General features: G+C 35.5%; 1 long non-coding RNA gene across 1 annotated transcript; it reads left to right on the top strand.

The window, feature by feature from the left end:
• Window positions 1-9,324: 9,324 nt before the first annotated feature.
• Window positions 9,325-11,427, top strand: LOC125268212. Its single transcript, XR_007184834.1, has 4 exons — window positions 9,325-9,907; window positions 10,011-10,124; window positions 10,233-10,319; window positions 10,612-11,427. It is a non-coding gene; the product is annotated as an uncharacterized LOC125268212 (long non-coding RNA).
• Window positions 11,428-18,756: the final 7,329 nt, after the last annotated feature.

Below are 18,756 nucleotides of genomic sequence, written 5' to 3'. Positions count from 1 at the left end.
TGAAGCAGAAATAGGTATTTGCTGCACCATCACAGCAGGTATTGAATGAAGAAGATGATTACAGTAAAGATTTTTTCATGAAAGTTATTATTATTATTTGAGTCTAGTCAAATAATATAGGCATCATGTGTTGTCCCTTTTAAATGATACATAATCTCTGTCTCTTAATAAGATGTTGCACAGAGCTGATATAAATATATATAATTTAACTCTAGTCCGGTCTTTTGATAATCTTTTCATTTTAGCTCAATGAAGCTGGCTGATTGTATAGCATCATGATGATATTTCTGTTTATACTTTATGTACAGAATTAAAGTTTATTTATTGATCTGATTGTGCTGTGCTTTATTACATTTAAAGGTTTTACACATTTAAAGGTAGGGTAGGCAAAATTTAAAAAACATCCTGATAGAAAACAATAACAGAAGTATCTTCTGTGGAAGTCTCAAGACCAAAAAATGTTCGTCCAATCCTTGCATTTGGTCCACCATGTGGTAACTGTACATGTCAACCCCTGATGTTCTATCTGGAGTTGTTCGTGTCCTCAGATTTGGATTTATGCGTTCAATGCTGAAATTAATCTGCAGCAGTCAGGTGGTACAAGTAAAAGCTCTGAAGTTGTTTACGTTCATTATTATTTTTATTTTATGCTTTGAGACATGAGGTAATTTAACACCGTCTCTCATCTTGTGATGCTTTGCAGACTGCTGTGTGCGTTCATGTCTTTTGAAGGAGGCGTGTCTTTGTGCTCTGAAGGGAGGGTGGGATCTTATGCTTTTAAAGCTAGCTTGCTATTGCTACCCACTCTGAAATTGCCTACCCTACCTTTAATAGACAAATATATATGATTTACAATATCTGTATAACTATATTATCTTAAGTTTCCGCTAAGAAAAAATAGACCATTGCAATATACAAAACTAAAAATCGGACAAACACTGCAAAAATATTACAGTAGCCTAATATTAACACAATGGAGTCCTCCAAGGTCATTTTACTACAACCAATAAGTTGCATTTGTGTGAAATCAGACAGTTTAATGGCACTATTGACCAGTCATGATGAAAACCAGGTACATGTTCAGCATCATTACACAAGGTTTTTATAAAAAAGAGACGCTGTAATGTCTGATGGCTGCGGGTGGAATTGACTAAATGAGCTGAGTGCAGGCATTGTTCATCGTCGACTCTAGTTTTGCCATCGCCCTGTGCTGTCACTGCCGTCAGCGAGTCTGCAGTGAGGCTGGTAATAGAGTTGGCCTTCAGTTTGATCAGATGCCTGGAAATCTGTTGTTGTTCACCCAGCAACACAAGTGGTCATTGCAGACTGCTAGAACGTCTCCCATGTGTTCAAAACAACGCAAGTGCCACGTTTAGCTATGTTCAAATGCACTGTACAAGCTCCACCTTCACACCACCTTTAGCCTATGTTGTTCTACTTTCTTGACACTGGAATATAAATTCTCCAGTGCATCTCTGTTCAAATTGTCTACAAACCAAGGGGGAAATAAATAAATAAATACAAAACGACAGAGAACGAACCATGACTAAAATCCCCAGAGGAAGTGTTTGGGGTTTCTAGAGATAATGCACTAATATAAAAGTCATTTTTGCTTTATGTGCAGATTACATATTATTCATGCTTGGAGGAGAATGAACATAAACTAATGTTGTTCTATTGTTTGGTAGCAGAATGGGTTTGTATATAACATAGGCAAGTACAATTGGGATTCTAAACTTTTCATGATTATAGCAGTTAATTGGCTAGTTAAGCTATTGTCATCAATATTTCCATGTCCATAGTAATGTTGTTTCTCCCATGTGTAATGAGTGTCAGGTTCATCAACTGCCATTTGAATGGTTATGTGATAATTGAATTGTAAGGCCTGCCCAGTAGGCCCAACGGCGGTTTCCCACAGGATGGGGAAGGTTTCTTTCGTGTTCGGTCTTTTCAGTGTGGCAAAGTAGTTTAATTCCAAGTAAACTTTTATCTGACTCCATTTTATTATGACCTCGATTTTAGTTTAGAATGTCAACTGATTATTGGTCATTTGTATAATAATTTGGCTCTACATTTGAATATTCTATTTAACTCTAGTCTTTACTCTTATTGTACTCGTTCATTCAGTTCTCAGAGTCGCACAGGGTCCTCGCACTGGCCATTCATTAATTATGCGGGCCCACGATCACAAACTCGCCAGTCTTGGTCACTAGACAGAGGTAATTGAACTATACTGTTTAGAAGGCTGCTTTCATGCTGGCTCTATCTAAAAGTATTTGTTTAGTCCCCATAGATCTGTATACACTTGAATTAAAGTAACACTATCTCTAGTCAGAGGTCACAACCACTACTACAGATAAGGCGACCATTATTACTCCTCTGATAGTAGCTTTGGTTTGGTTATGCCCATAGACTGTAAAAAAATATGGACGTAGCGTCCGTGACGTCAGTTCTGAACAGCAGTTTTGAAGCGAAAATGAGGCCGCGGCCATCTTAGCTGCGCGTCACCGCACGTCACTCCCGGATAACTGAAAATGGGCAAAGAGGCGGGGAGGTGGTTTGAGCTGATATGACTGGTTGCTGAAACCACGCCCGCCTAGCTCGACGCGACCATGTTAGCAGCAAAGGAGCTATCTATCTATCTTAGATACGATCTAAAATATTAATGAAGACAAGTTTTATCATCAGAACGTTCTAAAGGTTTACTGTCAATCTACGGTGTTTTTTAAGATATAGATCCTCCAACACCAGTAGTGTTGGGTGTGCAAATAACAACATGGAAAATCAAATGGGACTTCATACCTTTATAATGAAATAGAGATCGTGAGATGAATCCAATCTGTGGCACTTGGGTAAAATATGAGTGTCCATTGCAAAACAAAAAAACATGTCACATTTCTTCTGAATGATCTGCTCTCTGTCATCGTTCTTCAAGAAAGGATGCAATCTGAGCAGCGTTTATGTTGTAAAACTGTATACGATCGTATCTAACAAACAAATGAGCCTGTGTCCAAAGTATATATTTTTTCAAAATAGTGCAGCAGTTTTAGTTATAATATCCAAGCAGTGCTGTCGGATTTTGATATCCTCCTGCCATTGTCATTGTAGTAAATCTCACAACCAAAACTTTCAGCCAATGCCACGATCCAACAATGTGTGTTCTGTGTCTCTTCCCCATGCATGCACATCTACACAGACACACATCAGTCTCGAATATTATGCAGCAAGCCATATTTTATAATTGTATAAAATAATCGAGCACAAATACGGCTGAGATGCCAAATTCAGCGGCAGCTGAGGTAACATGACGGCTCACAGACAGCAGCGCAATCTACCTGTCACTCAAGTGACCACGCCCTTAATTATGCAGAACTTTAAGGCTTAATATAATTTAAACGGATAAGTTATAAAAAAATTCACCCCCTTCAGAGTTGTCATGAAGGGCAAAAATAGCAGTATAGACCAAAACCACAATTTGAACCAACTTGTAAACGTGTTTTTTTTCTGCTATAAACTTGGACAATTTAACATGGGACTCTATGAGATTATGCTCTCTTTTGGAGCCTGTCCCTAGCGGCCAGTCGATGAATCGCAGTTTAAGTTACTTCCGTATTGGCTTCACGAGAGAAAGGGGGAGGTTGCCGCTTGGTTATGCCATGGTTTCCCATGTAGCACAGTTAGCTAGAATAACAGTACATTAAAGGTGCTCTAAGTGATGTCACGCGTTTTTAGGCCAAAAAATTTTTTGTCACATACAGCAAACATCTCCTCACTATCCGATAGCTGCCTGTCCCCTGAACACACTGTAAAAAAAACGCGGTCTCTGTAGTCGCCACAAGCTCCGAAAACGGCAATAAAAACAAACTGGTGCAGCCTGGACCACTTAACATAATAAACATGCTCCAGCCAATAACCGACAAGTATGATTTTAAATGCGCGTTCATGAATGTTTCGGGAAGCACGGAGGGGAGGGGGAGGGAGGGTCTAGCTAGCCTCTGTTTTGTTTGACAACACTTCGAACGTCAACAGGAAGTTACATCCACCCAGGATCGCTTAGAGAACCTTTAAACAGAGGTAAGGCTCACCCTATTTAGGTTGGTCGATCAACATTTTTGTTGTTCTAAACGGAAATTCCCTTTTTAGCCTTTACAGTCTAAGTACACTTGAACTAATGCCAAGCATTAGTCGGAGCTCTAAAATCACAGTTGGTGTGCCCTATGCTCCACTCAAAACTCGGACTTTAGTCCGTTACTAACCTGACGCAGAATTTGCGGTAACAATGGATACATCATAATCTACTGAAGTCAATCAATTTCAGAGTAAGTCAGAATAAAATCAAATGTGACAATTTATTAGTCAGGTAAATGTATCATGCCAATTAGCACTGTAAAAAAAAATCCCAGTAAAATTTACGGTAAAAAACCGGCAGCTGTGGTTGCCAAAACTTTACCGTAAAAAATACAGTAGCAACGTAAAAAAAATCTGTTATAATTTACGGTAAAGTAACGTATTTCATTAACTGATATAATGTTAATTTACCAACCTAATTAAGTACTAATATCTGTTTTCTACCTTTATAACACACTGACAGTCACCAAACACAGTAGGTGATGAAGAGTCACATGATGAATCAAAGTTCATCACAAGCAGCTTTTCCACAAGCTGAGAAGGAACAATACTAACATATAGAAGGTGCACATAGTGTCCATTCACACAAACACTAAACACCATCATGGTAACATGCATGAAATTTTAAAAATGCAATAAACATTAATTTAACAACATTAGATGTAACATAAAACCCTAATGTACATAACTGATTAGAAAAAAATGAGAAAAACTAAGAAGAAACAGAGTTATTTCACCGAAAATATATCAAATGTGAAGTGTCACGCAGGGAATTGTGGGAATGTCAATTTACGGTTTTTCACTGTAAATTTTACAATGAATTGTTATTTTTCAATTCCAAAAACTGTGAATTTAACGGTATTTTACCTTAAAATTACATTAAATGTACCGTTAGATCTATTACAGTTATTCACCGTATATAGTACAGAAACTTTCTGTAAACCAATTGACAGTTTTTCACCGCAGCATTTTTACAGTCTTTTACTGTTAAAATCACGGTCATTTTTTACAGATGATCAATACAAAACATCAAATGCTCAGAAATAGATTAAGATGCATACCTGACATTAGAAAAATACACATTGCTGAGTGTCCTGGACACTCATTGTACCAGTTGCGCTGAGACATTTCAAACAATACCAAACATGTATAGCATTCTGTGGTGATTGTTCACATTAAACCATATAGAGTCTAGGTGAATTTCAGGTCATCTCTGCATGTTGAGGGAAGAGATGGGGGAAGAGGGGGTGAAGAAAAGGATTAAGGCAGGTGTGAGGTGTGATTGACTCAGATGGGGATGTTAATTTCGCAAGAGAGAGTCCAAATGTTAATTTCCGTTGTTTTCTCAAAGAGTAGCCCTCTCTTGGTCCAGATAGTCCAGCATCAGTCTTACAGAATTAGGTGATTTTTATTATATTTATGTGATAAATGTGTGATATGAAAAGAGAAAGCGAAAGTAGGCCTAATATTGCGAATGCCGGCAGGTTATAGCTTACTGTCTTTTTTCTTTAAAGAAAGATATATAAAAGACACCAGGTCCGGTAACCGCTGAAACAAACATCTGATTACTTTTTATTCATAATGCTTATACTCCACACCTCTTACACACAAAGTATGTATGAAGTGTGATGCAGCCCCTTGTCAAAAAATGAAGTACTTCACTTTTAAAAAGAGTGCTTTTTACTTAAAGGCCCCGTTCTTCGTGATCCCATGTTTCAAACTTTAGTTAGTGTGTAATGTTGTTGTTAGAGTATAAATAAAATCTGTAAAATGTTAAAGCTCGAAGTTCAATGCCAAGCGAGATATTTTATTTAACAGAAGTCGCCTACATCGAACGGCCAGTTTGGACTACATCCCTCTACTTCCTTCTTTAATGACGTCACTAAAACAGTTTTTTGACTAACCTCCGCCCACAGGAATACACAAGAGTTGCGTTTGTAGAGTGTGTTTGTCGCCATGTCGTCGAAACGCTGTTATTTTCATCCCGCAGTCCAATCACCGGGTCTGATTCCGGCTCAAATTGATAGGGTAAAATTAAAGACGTTTACAATAACACTGAGCGCGTGCATCTCCACATTATGGTAAGAGGCGTGACCTTTCCGGGCACTGTGCGCTCAGAGCTGTCGAATCACAACACAGGAACCGCTGGCACAATCAGAACTCGTTACGTATTTCTGAAGGAGGGACTTCATAGAACAAGGAAGTCATCAGCCCGTTTTTATGACAGTGGAAACCAGTGCCCAAGGAAGTCGACCGGAAGTTGAAGTCGGCCGGGTGCCGCCATCTTGTAGCAGAACTTCACTTGCGTTAGCATCCCCATTGACTCCCATTCATTTTGGCGTCACTTTGACAGTGAATAACTTTACATCTGAGGCGTTTAAAGACTCCATTTGTCCATTATTTATTTCTAAAGATACACGACAATGTATAAAGGGCTCCATTACCTTCTATGTTACATTATGGCCCCGTAGATACAGTTTTTGTAAAAATAGGCTAACGATTGCGTCATAACCACTCGACTCTCTGTCGCACAGTAGAGAAATTACCGTACAGACAGGAGGAGAAGCTCGCAGGCAATCGGGGAGATGTCAAGAGAGATGGCGTACTGCCGTTACATTTTAAAATACTATACAAAATAATTAATCAGAATACTTACTCCTGCTTACTCACGCCAAAGAACTCCCCGCTCAAGCTCGCCGTCTGTGCAAGATTAACGATGGCAGTTTGCACGCACAGCTACTAGAAGATTTACATCTGTCAGACAGGTTGCGGACGTCATCAAGCTTAGTTTGAGTCTGCGCGTCAGAAACGGAAGTGCTAAAAATCGCTAAAAATGGGCTTCACTTGTCTCAATTGAGTTCCAATGGGGTCGCTGTGTCCATTTCTTTTACTGTCTATGGTGGAAACAGAGGTATACAGATAAGTAAATTATGTGAAAAATACTGTGTTTTTTTACACGCGAAACATGAACACATGTTATATTGCACACTATAAACACAATCAAAGCTTCAAAAAACCACGAAAAACGGGACCTTTAAATAATATACTTCAAAAGAATATACTCTGGCATGAATTGAATGTAGCCTAATGAGTTTGGACACTTAACTGAATGTTATTTGCAATTAAATGAAAATTTATCATAGTTTACATTTATATATACAGTGGCATGAAAAAGTATGTGAACCCCTTGCAGAATCTGTGAAAATGAGAATTATTTTAATAAAATAAGAGGGATAATAAAAAAATGCATGTTATTTTTTGTTTAGTACTGTCCTGAGTAAGATATTTTACATAAAAGATGTTTGCATTTAGTTCACAAGACAAAACAATAGCTGAATTTATTAAAATAACCCCATTCATAAGTATGTGAACCATTGATTCTCAGTACTGTTTTAATAAATTCAGCTATTGTTTTGTCTTGTGGACTATATGTAAACATCTTTTATGTAAAATACCTTACTCAGGACAGTACTAAACAAAAAATAACATGCATTTTTTATTATCCCTCTTATTTTATTAAAATAATTTAATTTCCATAGATTCTGCAAGGGGTTCACATACTTTTTCATGCCACTGTAGTATTAAATGCATTTTAATTTTCACATGTAATTTCATAGTTAGGGCCTACTTCAACTGTCTTTGAATTTGTCTTTTTTTTTTTTTGCAATTTTATTTATTTATTGTTTGTTTAGGACAGTATAGACTTGTGACAGGATGTAGGGAAGCAGCTTGAATATAACCGTTAAATTATAATCAAGTACATCACATGCTTTTGTCACATCTGTTTTGGTTTGGTTTCACATTCATGTTTCCATGTCTTTTATTTAGTAATTTGTTATAATCATGTTTCCTCTCATGTCATGTGATTCCTTTGTCTCTCATTGGATCTTGTTTTCATGGGTTCCCTTGTTTCATGTTCTTATTGGTTCATTGTGTTCATTCCTTTCAGGTGTGTCATCATCAGTCCTTGTCTATATAACACAAATGTCTTTTTATTAGCATTATTCTACTTTCTCCATTCTCTCCCTCAGCTTCTACTTTCTTAGTCTGTTGTTAGGAAAACAATAGCACATATTGGAAAAATAGTTTCTATGGTTTTTTAAATTTGTACATCTACTTTAACTTTAATGTTTTCCCTTGTTCTTGATTTGTTCTCGTATTTATGCAGGAAGAGTTCAATCGGCAGCTGTAAAAAAAAAAGAAAAAAAAAGAAAGAAAAAGAACTGGTTGTTGAAGACTTTGTGCAAAAATATAAAATGAAACTGCTTGACGCGCTGCTCCCTGGAGGCAACAGACAATCTCTATCAAATTAAAATTGTGCAAACAGATTGAACATGCAAACTATGTGAAAGCTTCAAGCGTAGAATTGTATTGTCATATATGTATTATGATTTCTTACACATGATTGGAGAACATTTAAAAATGTAGTTCCACTTCAAACATTTTATGACAATAAAGTTATGTTTTCAGTTTTCTTGGGATAACCAAGAGTGTCCTCTACAGGTGATTTTTTGCAGCAATTATAAAACAGTTACTTTAATGGGTATAACAGATCAAGAATGCTCCCAGATTAGTATAGCGTGTGGTTTTTTAGTATATGCACAGTAAAATTAAAAACATTCATCAAATACTGACATTAAGTGAAAACAACATTAGCAGAACACCAGTTTACCAGATGCAAGCTTCACGAAACATGATGGCTACACAGTGTTTCGGGTTGATAAAGTGATTAAACAGTTCTAGAGCCCTTGCAAATCAATGATGTGAAGATTAGATTAACCAAAAGAGACATTACAGTTATAGTAATGTACACTATCATTCAAAAGTTTAGTTTGTTAGAATTTTTTTAAAAGTCTCTTATGCTCACAGTGGCTGCTGATCAAAAATACAGTAATATTATAAAATATTATTACAATTTTAAATAAGCATTTTCTATTGTAATATATTTGTATTATATAAATTATATAAAATGTAATTTATTCCTGTGACGGCAAAGCTGAATTTTCAGTATCAAATGATCCTTCAGAAATCATTCCAATATATCGAGTTGGTGTTCCAGACACATATCTTATCAACGCTGAAAACAGTCCTGCTTAATATTTTTGTTGGAACTTGTGATACACTTTACAATAATTTTTTTTAAGGATTCTTAGATAATATTTAAAAGAACAGCATTTATTTGAAATATGTACTACACATCTTGTACCGTTTTTCCATTTTATTAATTGCTGCACTTTTTCACGTGTTTCTCATTTTCTCACGCTTGCAAAACGAAAAACTGAAAATGCGTCTCAAACGAAGCAGCAAAATTTAAAGCAACCGTTTAGCACTGTGGTGGTGTGGTATTACTTACATTTCTGTCAGCTTTTTTACAGGACATGAGTAAACAGTTTTCACTCTCCAGAAGAAAATAACTGCTAACACAGTTTCGGTCATCATAAATAAATGAAAATAAAATAAAGTAAAATTACCGTTAATCACCAAGTTCTTTTCATTTTGTGTGTAATTTATATATTTTTGCACATGCAAGAATATTCATCCTATCACACTGCAGCGTCTCCAATGACATGATTTAATGAACTAGACAGCAGTGTGTTTAGTTATAACGATGTCACGTGTTTCACACTTTGACACTGGTCCGTTGTGTCTCTCAGTGAAAGGGAGAATAAGAGAGACAGGCTGGTGAGCTTAAGCAAAAAGGAAAGTGAGAAAGAATCAATACCTGAATCTGATACAATGTTATCAATCGTTTATTTTGTTTTTCTGGTCTCTTGCTCAGGTAAGATTCAATTGCAATATTCCTGAAAATATCACAAGGCTTTATCAAAATTCAGTTTATGTGAATTAAAATAATGATTTGATCATTTTCTTTTAACGGAAAGCCCTAGCACAGAGTGAAAATGAAGCTCTTTCAGTTTGGTGGGAGCCAGAGATGCCCTCACATTCTGAAACCTCACACAGTTTGATGGACGGCTATGGAGAATATGAAGTTTTCGGTATGTACAACACATTACTACGGCCATTTAGCATAAGATTCACTCATTCATTTCATTGAATATCATTATTCTGATTTTTTGGCCTTGTTCCCCATTCCTCACATTCAGAGAGGTCGGCCGAAAATCATCTTCTGTTGTGCATGTCAAGAGGTTGTAAAACGAGCTAAAAAGGCAGTTTCTCAAAAGCTACAAAAGGTAATGTTCAGTTGTCTTTAAACAATGGTCTAGCTTGTAAAATTTCACTTCTTAATCGAGAGTATGTGTGTGATTATCCAATTTAAGCATTACATCAAATGAGTTTGTATAATTTGAATAGTGAGAAGAAATAACATCAATGTGAATTTATTCACTGGACAGCTTGTCACAAAAGGACATCGTTTAATAGTAATAATGAAAATAAACCTTTTAGCTAACATAAAATTGTGTCTGTATTATGTTGAATCATAAAGTTCTATTTTATACATTTTTTTCTCCTATTATTTTACAGAAAATAAACGCTGTTTGTTACAAATACATAGAGCCGTTTCGAAAGATCTGCTTTCAGCGTGCAATGAAATATCGGGACATCATACTGCACAAGATCTTCCCTGGAAGGAATGCGAAGGCGCACATGTGTGAAGATAAAGTTATGCTAGTAACAACTGTGACAATGGCTGCAGAAGGGATACATTTACATTGACTGTTATTAGCTAACGTCAAATCTGTTTTTATATTATCAAAGCTGTTTTTCATTATTTGAGAGAAAATTGTAAGTTGAATATTTTTTGTTATGTACTTGAATATTTATCAGCTATGGGGTCTTATGTTTTCATTTATGCTTTTCAGAAAATCAATGAAATATGCATGGAAACTTCCCCATTCGAGCCCTTCTGCTTTTCTGTAGCAAAGGCATACAAAGAATCCATAATGAGGGTTCTTTTTCCTGGAGGTACTCCTATTGGCACCTGCAGAGTGATGAGGTTATGTGATCAAGACAATAAGATCAAAAAATGCAGTTAAAAGTTATGTTTAATCAGAAATCCCTTTAAAATGTTTTAATAGATGGATGTTTATTGTATTGAAGATTACTATTGCTTTTTGGGGGGATCCTCTGTAAGGTGTAAGATTGTGTTATAATTGTCATGTGATTTTCTGGTTATTTTCTGTTGATAGTCATATTTTTTTCTTATTAAAGTTGTTTCTCATTAAAGACTGATACTGTTTGAGCTCCAGTAATTCACATCAGGCAAATGGCTAGTGAAATGGGTAGAGAATGTAAATCATGCAGTTAAAAAAATAAAACTTCAAACTTTGAACTTCAAAACTTTTCACTTTAAACTTGGTCACTGGACACTGGAGTTTATGATGCTTTATCAACCCAGTTTTTTTTTTAGCTGCTGTTCAGAATTGTTTAAAAAGTCAGTTTTATAGCAGGATATAGAACATTTTGACATCACTTACTATTTATGAGAGGTTAGTCAGGATCTGAACACTTCTCTTTTCCATTCATTAAAAAAAGTAAATGGTGACCAGAGGGCTGTCAAGCTTCAAAATTAACAAAAAGAAAAAAAAAAGTAGTGATACAACGTTTGGGTATGTACACTCTTTAAAATAAAGGTTCATTATGGGCATTGATGTTCCAATGAAGAACCTTTTAGCATCCATGAAACCAACCAGGTTCTTTATAGTGGAAAAGGGTTCTTCAAATGTTCTTCGCACTAAGAAAAATAAATGGTTCTTTTAAGAACTGATCACTTAAAGGTTCATTAGGGCAGTGTTTCCCAACCCTGTTCCTGGAGGCACACCAACACTGCACATTTTGCATGTCTCTCTAATCAAACACACCTGATTCAAGTCATCAGCTCATTAGTAGAGACTCCAAGACCTGAAATGGGTGTGTCAGACAAAGGAGACATGCAAAATGTGCAGTGTTGGTGTGCCTCCAGGAACAGGGTTGGGAAACACTGCATTAGGGAACCAAAATGGTTCTTTCATCACTATGAAAGCCTCCTTTTGGAACCTTTATCTTTAAGAATGTAGGATACTAATGTAGCACTAAACTACACTGTAAAAAAAAATATTTTCATGATTTGTTATCACAACATTTTTTCCTCTGTCAAATCAACTTAAATAATTAATGTGGTTCAGATAACATAATATTTTGAGTTTCTGTTGATTGAACCAATCACCTTCACTCTATTAACTAATTTTTTTAATTTTAATGAACTCAAAATTTCAAGGCAACCAGGTAACTTACTTTTTTAAGTTAAACCAACATGTGTATCAGATATGACTGCGGTTTCCCTGAGGTTTAACATATAAATATGCTATTGTATACAGAAATTGACTTGCAAATAGACTAATATAATAATAGTAATCAGCAAAAGAGAATAACAACTGAATACTTTTGTTACATCATTAGAACAAATGAACGGTTGATCCAGGGTTAGAGGAGGGTTCAACTTCACTTAACACTTACATTTAGCAGCTTTGTCTGTGCTCACATCAGCAAAACCAGCAAAAACAGGGTTAGATTGCTCTGTCACTTTGAAATGAAATATATTACAAAAGGGAATTACAGAAAAATGTCTGTCTGTATCGTTGGATTCATCATGATTCTTTTTGGTAAGATAATGTTTTAGTACTGGTTTGACTCATTCATTTGATCTGATTAACTTCAGTAAAATGTTAAACCAGAATCACATTTTGTCATAATGTTAAGATTATAATGTAGTAGTATTGTGATATAGAAGTTATATTTTGTGCAGCTGCTGCTGAGAGTTCTCCATATGAGGCCAGTGGAGAGACGGTACAGACAATCACCTTTAAGGAAGATCAGTGTAATCCTTCCAAGGTACTGAAAAATGGATATATCTATAAGAATATTGTCATCTCTCACCCTTAAAAAAAGTAACAAAGAATTATGTACAAAATATTATGTACATTCTATCAAGGATAACCACCCCTTCTTTCTCTTTCTAGACGGCCATAAAATGTTGTATATGTCTGAATACGTTAAAGAAATATTTACCCATTATAAACGCTAAAATTAACAAGGTAAATATTACTTTTATTCCCATCTGTTTTTCAATTGTTTTGTCTGTTTAAAACACAATATTTGTGAATTTAAACTCATATATTTATTTAAAAAGGAAGATAAAATTATTATCTAAACCCTCCTTGGAAATATCTTGGTATTATTAGCCATATTATTGTTACAATTCTGTTATTTACTTTGTTTATGAAACTATTCACAGTAAATGTGAAGAAATATGTCTGTTTTTGTACATAGTCTGATGTAAGTTTACTTTTTTATTAAAACCATCTAATTTTTTGTTTTGTCTCTCAGAAAATAAATTCTATATGCCGTCCAACTCTATATTTATGGAGAACATGTAGAAGGACTGCCAAAATAGTGAAAAATTTGGTCATCAAAGGATATTTCCCAGGAAGTCCTCGAAGATCCTGCATTAAGTACAAAATGTGCAAAAGGATTGATTAAACATAAACTAACAAGTCAATCAAAATAAGATTGTTTACTTTGTTTTGTTAAAAGCATGAGGTAATAAATGTTTTAAATGCAAAAACAGTGTGATTATTCATTCGTTGTTGTTTTTGTTTTTTTTAAATGCATCTAAAATACACATAACTGACATCTGAAACACGAAGTAATCTAATCATGCTGATGGTTATTTAGCCATTTGCACTATTTTACATATAACATCTAGCAGTTTAATCTATATATCATCTTTGATTATGTCACAAACATTCAGTTATCTTTGTCTTCTCCTGCCACTTATGAGTTGTCCTGGGCAGCGTTTCCCAAAAGCATCGTAAGCTTAAGTTGATCGTAGCTCCATTGAAACCAATGGATCAACTTAGGCTTACAATGCTTTTGGGAAACGCTGCCCTGGAGATTCATTGAGTCATCATAGGTGTTTGTCATTAATTGTTTGCTTGTGTAGTAGATGAGGTGAACTGAACAGACAAGACAGTAAAATGCTGACAGGAGCTCCATTAAAACATGCTTGACACTTTGGTCCACCATGGTTTTGGTGCTCTGAACATCAGCACTTCAAAAGACTTGCGTAGACGTTTATTATACTCAACGTTAAACATAACTGTGAGAAAAGAAATATGGCTAATAATACAATTGGGCATCAGTGTGTGGACATCAAATTGATATCAAGTTTTTGACGTCAATTTGACGGGGGTTTTTTCGACATTTTTTGGACATCAGTGTGTGGACGTTAAATTGATGTCAAAAAATGTACGTCAATTTGATGTTTTTTTCCCAACATCAATTGGACATCAGTGTGTGGATGTCAAATTGATGTCAAAAAATTTACGTCAATTTGATGTTTTTTTCCCAACATCAATTGGACATCATTGTGTGGACGTCAAATTGATGTCAAGTTTTTGACATCAATTTGACTTTTTTTTTTTCCGACATCAATTGGACATCAGTGTGTGGACATCAAATTGACATAAAAAAATTGACATCAATTTGATGTTTTTTTTCCCAACATCAATTGGACATCAGTGTGTGGACGTCAAATTGATGTCAAGTTTTTGACATCAATTTGACGGGGTTTTTTTTCCCGACATCAATTGGACATCAGTGTGTGGACGTCAAATTGATGTAAAAAAAGTGTGTGGAATTTACATCAATTTGATGGGGTTCTTTTCCAACATCAATTGGACATCAGTGTGTGGACGTCAAATTGATGTCAAGTTTTTGTCAAAAAATGACATCAATTTGATGTTTTTTTTCCCAACATCAATTGGACATCAGTGTGTGGACGTCAAATTGATGTCAAGTTTTTGTCAAAAAATGACATCAATTTGATGTTTTTTTTCCCAACATCAATTGGACATCAGTGTGTGGACGTCAAATTGACATAAAAAAAATGACGCCTTTTAAACTCTCGACGATGCTGAATGACTTCTTTAGTTTAGCAGACAAATTGCTCGAGTGGGTGTAAATACCGATCACTTTCATGTTTTTTTGCACAACCTGCAAAAATCGCTCGATGCTGATTGAGACACACGGTAAACCTGTCTGGAGTTTTCGCATCGCTCTGCAAAGTACGTCACCCGGATCGTTGATCTGATTGGTTGAAGGACTATCCAATTGCGTGACTAATGCTCGTTGATCACGCCTCTTGTGCAGTAGGAAATACATAGCAAACTCCCCAGACCAATGTTCAATTTTAAATTGAGCTTGGTCTGGTGATAGCCAGACTAGTGTTGACGTCAAATTGACATAAAAAAATTGACGTCAATTAGATTTTTTTTTTTCCCAACATCAATTGGACATCATTGTGTGGACGTCAAATTGATGTCAAGTTTTTGACATCAATTTGACGTTTTTTTTTTTTCGACATCAATTGGACATCAGTGTGTGGATGTCAAATTGATGTCAAAAAAATTATGTCAATTTGATGTTTTTTTTTTTCCGACATGAATTGGACATCAGTGTGTGGACGTCAATTTGATGTTTTTTCCCAACATCAGTTGGACATCAGTGTGTGGACATCAAATTGACGTCAAAAAAATGACATCAATTTGATGTTTTTTTTCCCAACATCAATTGGACATCAGTGTGTAGACGTCAAATTGATATCAAGTTTTTGACATCAATTTGACGGGGTTTTTTTCGACATCAATTGGACATCAGTGTGTGGACGTCAAATTGATGTCAAAAAATTGACATCAATTTGATGGTTTTTTTCCCCAACATCAATTGGACATCAGTGTGTAGACGTCAAATTGATATCAAGTTTTTGACATCAATTTGACGGGGTTTTTTTCGACATCAATTGGACATCATTGTGTGGACGTCAAATTGATGTAAAAAAATGTACATCAATTTGACGTTTTTTTTTCCGACATCAATTGGACATCAGTGTGTGGACGTCAAATTGACGTCAATTTGATGTTTTTTCCCAACATCAATTGGACATCAGTGTGTGGACATCAAATTGACGTCAATTTGATGTTTTTTCCCAACATCAGTTGGACATCAGTGTGTGGACGTCAAATTGACGTCAAAAAAATGACATCAATTTGATGTTTTTTTCCCAACATCAATTGGACATCAGTGTGTGGACGTCAAATTGATGTAAAAAAGTTTACGTCAATTTGATGTTTTTTTCCCAACATCAATTGGACATCAGTGTGTGGACGTCAAATTGATGTCAAGTTTTTGACATCAATTTGACGGGGTTTTTTTCGACATCAATTGGACATCAGTGTGTGGACGTCAAATTGATGTCAATTTGATGTTTTTTCCCAACATCAATTGGACATCAGTGTGTGGACATCAAATTGACGTCAATTTGATGTTTTTTCCCAACATCAGTTGGACATCAGTGTGTGGACGTCAAATTGACGTCAAAAAAATGACATCAATTTGACGTTTTTTTTTTCCGACATCAATTGGACATCAGTGTGTGGACGTCAAATTGACGTCAATTTGATGTTTTTTCCCAACATCAATTGGACATCAGTGTGTGGACATCAAATTGACGTCAATTTGATGTTTTTTCCCAACATCAGTTGGACATCAGTGTGTGGACGTCAAATTGACGTCAAAAAAATGACATCAATTTGATGTTTTTTTCCCAACATCAATTGGACATCAGTGTGTGGACGTCAAATTGATGTAAAAAAGTTTACGTCAATTTGATGTTTTTTTCCCAACATCAATTGGACATCAGTGTGTGGACGTCAAATTGATGTAAAAAAATGTACATCAATTTGACGTTTTTTTTTTCCGACATCAATTGGACATCAGTGTGTGGACGTCAAATTGATGTCAATTTGATGTTTTTTCCCAACATCAATTGGACATCAGTGTGTGGACATCAAATTGACGTCAATTTGATGTTTTTTCCCAACATCAGTTGGACATCAGTGTGTGGACGTCAAATTGACGTCAAAAAAATGACATCAATTTGATGTTTTTTTCCCAACATCAATTGGACATCAGTGTGTGGACGTCAAATTGATGTAAAAAAGTTTACGTCAATTTGATGTTTTTTTCCCAACATCAATTGGACATCAGTGTGTGGACGTCAAATTGATGTCAAGTTTTTGACATCAATTTGACGGGGTTTTTTTCGACATCAATTGGACATCAGTGTGTGGACGTCAAATTGATGTAAAAAAATTTACGTCAATTTGATGTTTTTTTTCCCCCAACATCAATTGGACATCATTGTGTGGAAGTCAAATTGATGTAAAAAAAATGTACGTCAATTTGATGTTTTTTTCCCCCAACATCAATTGGATATCAGTGTGTGGACGTCAATTTGACAGGGTTTTTTTTCAACATCAATTGGACATCAGTGTATGACTTTTTTTTACATCAATTGGACATCAGTGTGTGGATGTCAAATTGACGTCAATGTTTTATGTCAATTTGATGTTTTTTCAACGTCAATTGGACATCAGTGGATGGATATCAACAATGTCTAACAGCGTTTTTGAAAATCTACTTACCCCACCTTTAAAGCAACTTGTACACCTTAACAGTTTTGTATTACTAGAATGGCAGTGGCTAAATGCATTGCATATTGTACTAGGCAGATGTGTATTTCCATGCATGTTTTTTAATGTGGCGACTTGCTTGTTGACTTTATCCTGCTGGTGTGGCTTACTTGGAAGAAATAGTGAGGATTACTGATCAAGGTGGTTATCCATGCTTGTTTAGAGAACATTAATTATTTTGTGGATTGCTACAGTATGTATGCATGGTGGTTGAAAATCTTGTAATTAATGCTAGTTTATAATGTCTTAAAGTGAGTGATACAAGTTGTTGCATCTTCATACAGGTACTGTATGAACACTTTTTTTATATTGACTTATGAAATCCTGTGACATGAAATTCAACTGAATATATCAATGATCTCATGGATATGGTTTTTGTGGTTCATGGTCATATTGGCAGCAGCTGCTGCAGTAAATGTGGCATAATCAAACGATTCTGACACAGTTCTTTTATGTTTACCTGCTTTAAATGCATATTGATTGCCATGCACAGTTTCCCTAAAGCAGCTGGGGTGGTGCAGTAGAAAATTCTGACATCATTTACTATTTAGGTTAGATCTGAACACTGCTCTTTTCCATTCAATGAAAGCAAATGGTGACCAGAGGGCTGTCCAGCTTCAAAATTAACACACACACACACACACACACACACAAAAAAAGTAGTGAATACAACTTTGGGGTATATAGAATACTAATGTAAAACACACTTTGGACACTGTTGAAGTTTCTGACATAGGGTAATTATCACTGAACTATCAGACAGGTTTAAACACAGTTATGCTAAATTGACTTGCAAATAGACTAATATAATAATAGTAATCAGCAAAAGAGAATAACAACTGAATACTTTTGTTACATCATTAGAACAAATGAACGGTTGATCCAGGGTTAGAGGAGGGTTCAACTTCACTTAACACTTACATTTAGCAGCTTTGTCTGTGCTCACATCAGCAAAACCAGCAAAAACAGGGTTAGATTGCTCTGTCACTTTGAAATAAATATATTACAAAAGGGAATTACAGAAAAATGTCTGCCTGTATCGTTGGATTCATCATGATTCTTTTTGGTAAGATAATGTTTTAGTACTGGTTTGACTCAT

This window comes from Megalobrama amblycephala, linkage group LG5 (assembly GCF_018812025.1).
Source record: "Megalobrama amblycephala isolate DHTTF-2021 linkage group LG5, ASM1881202v1, whole genome shotgun sequence".
Lineage (NCBI taxonomy): Eukaryota > Metazoa > Chordata > Actinopteri > Cypriniformes > Xenocyprididae > Megalobrama > Megalobrama amblycephala.
The sequence above is the reverse complement of the archived record's forward strand: the minus strand, read 5'-3'. Positions and strand labels throughout refer to the sequence as shown.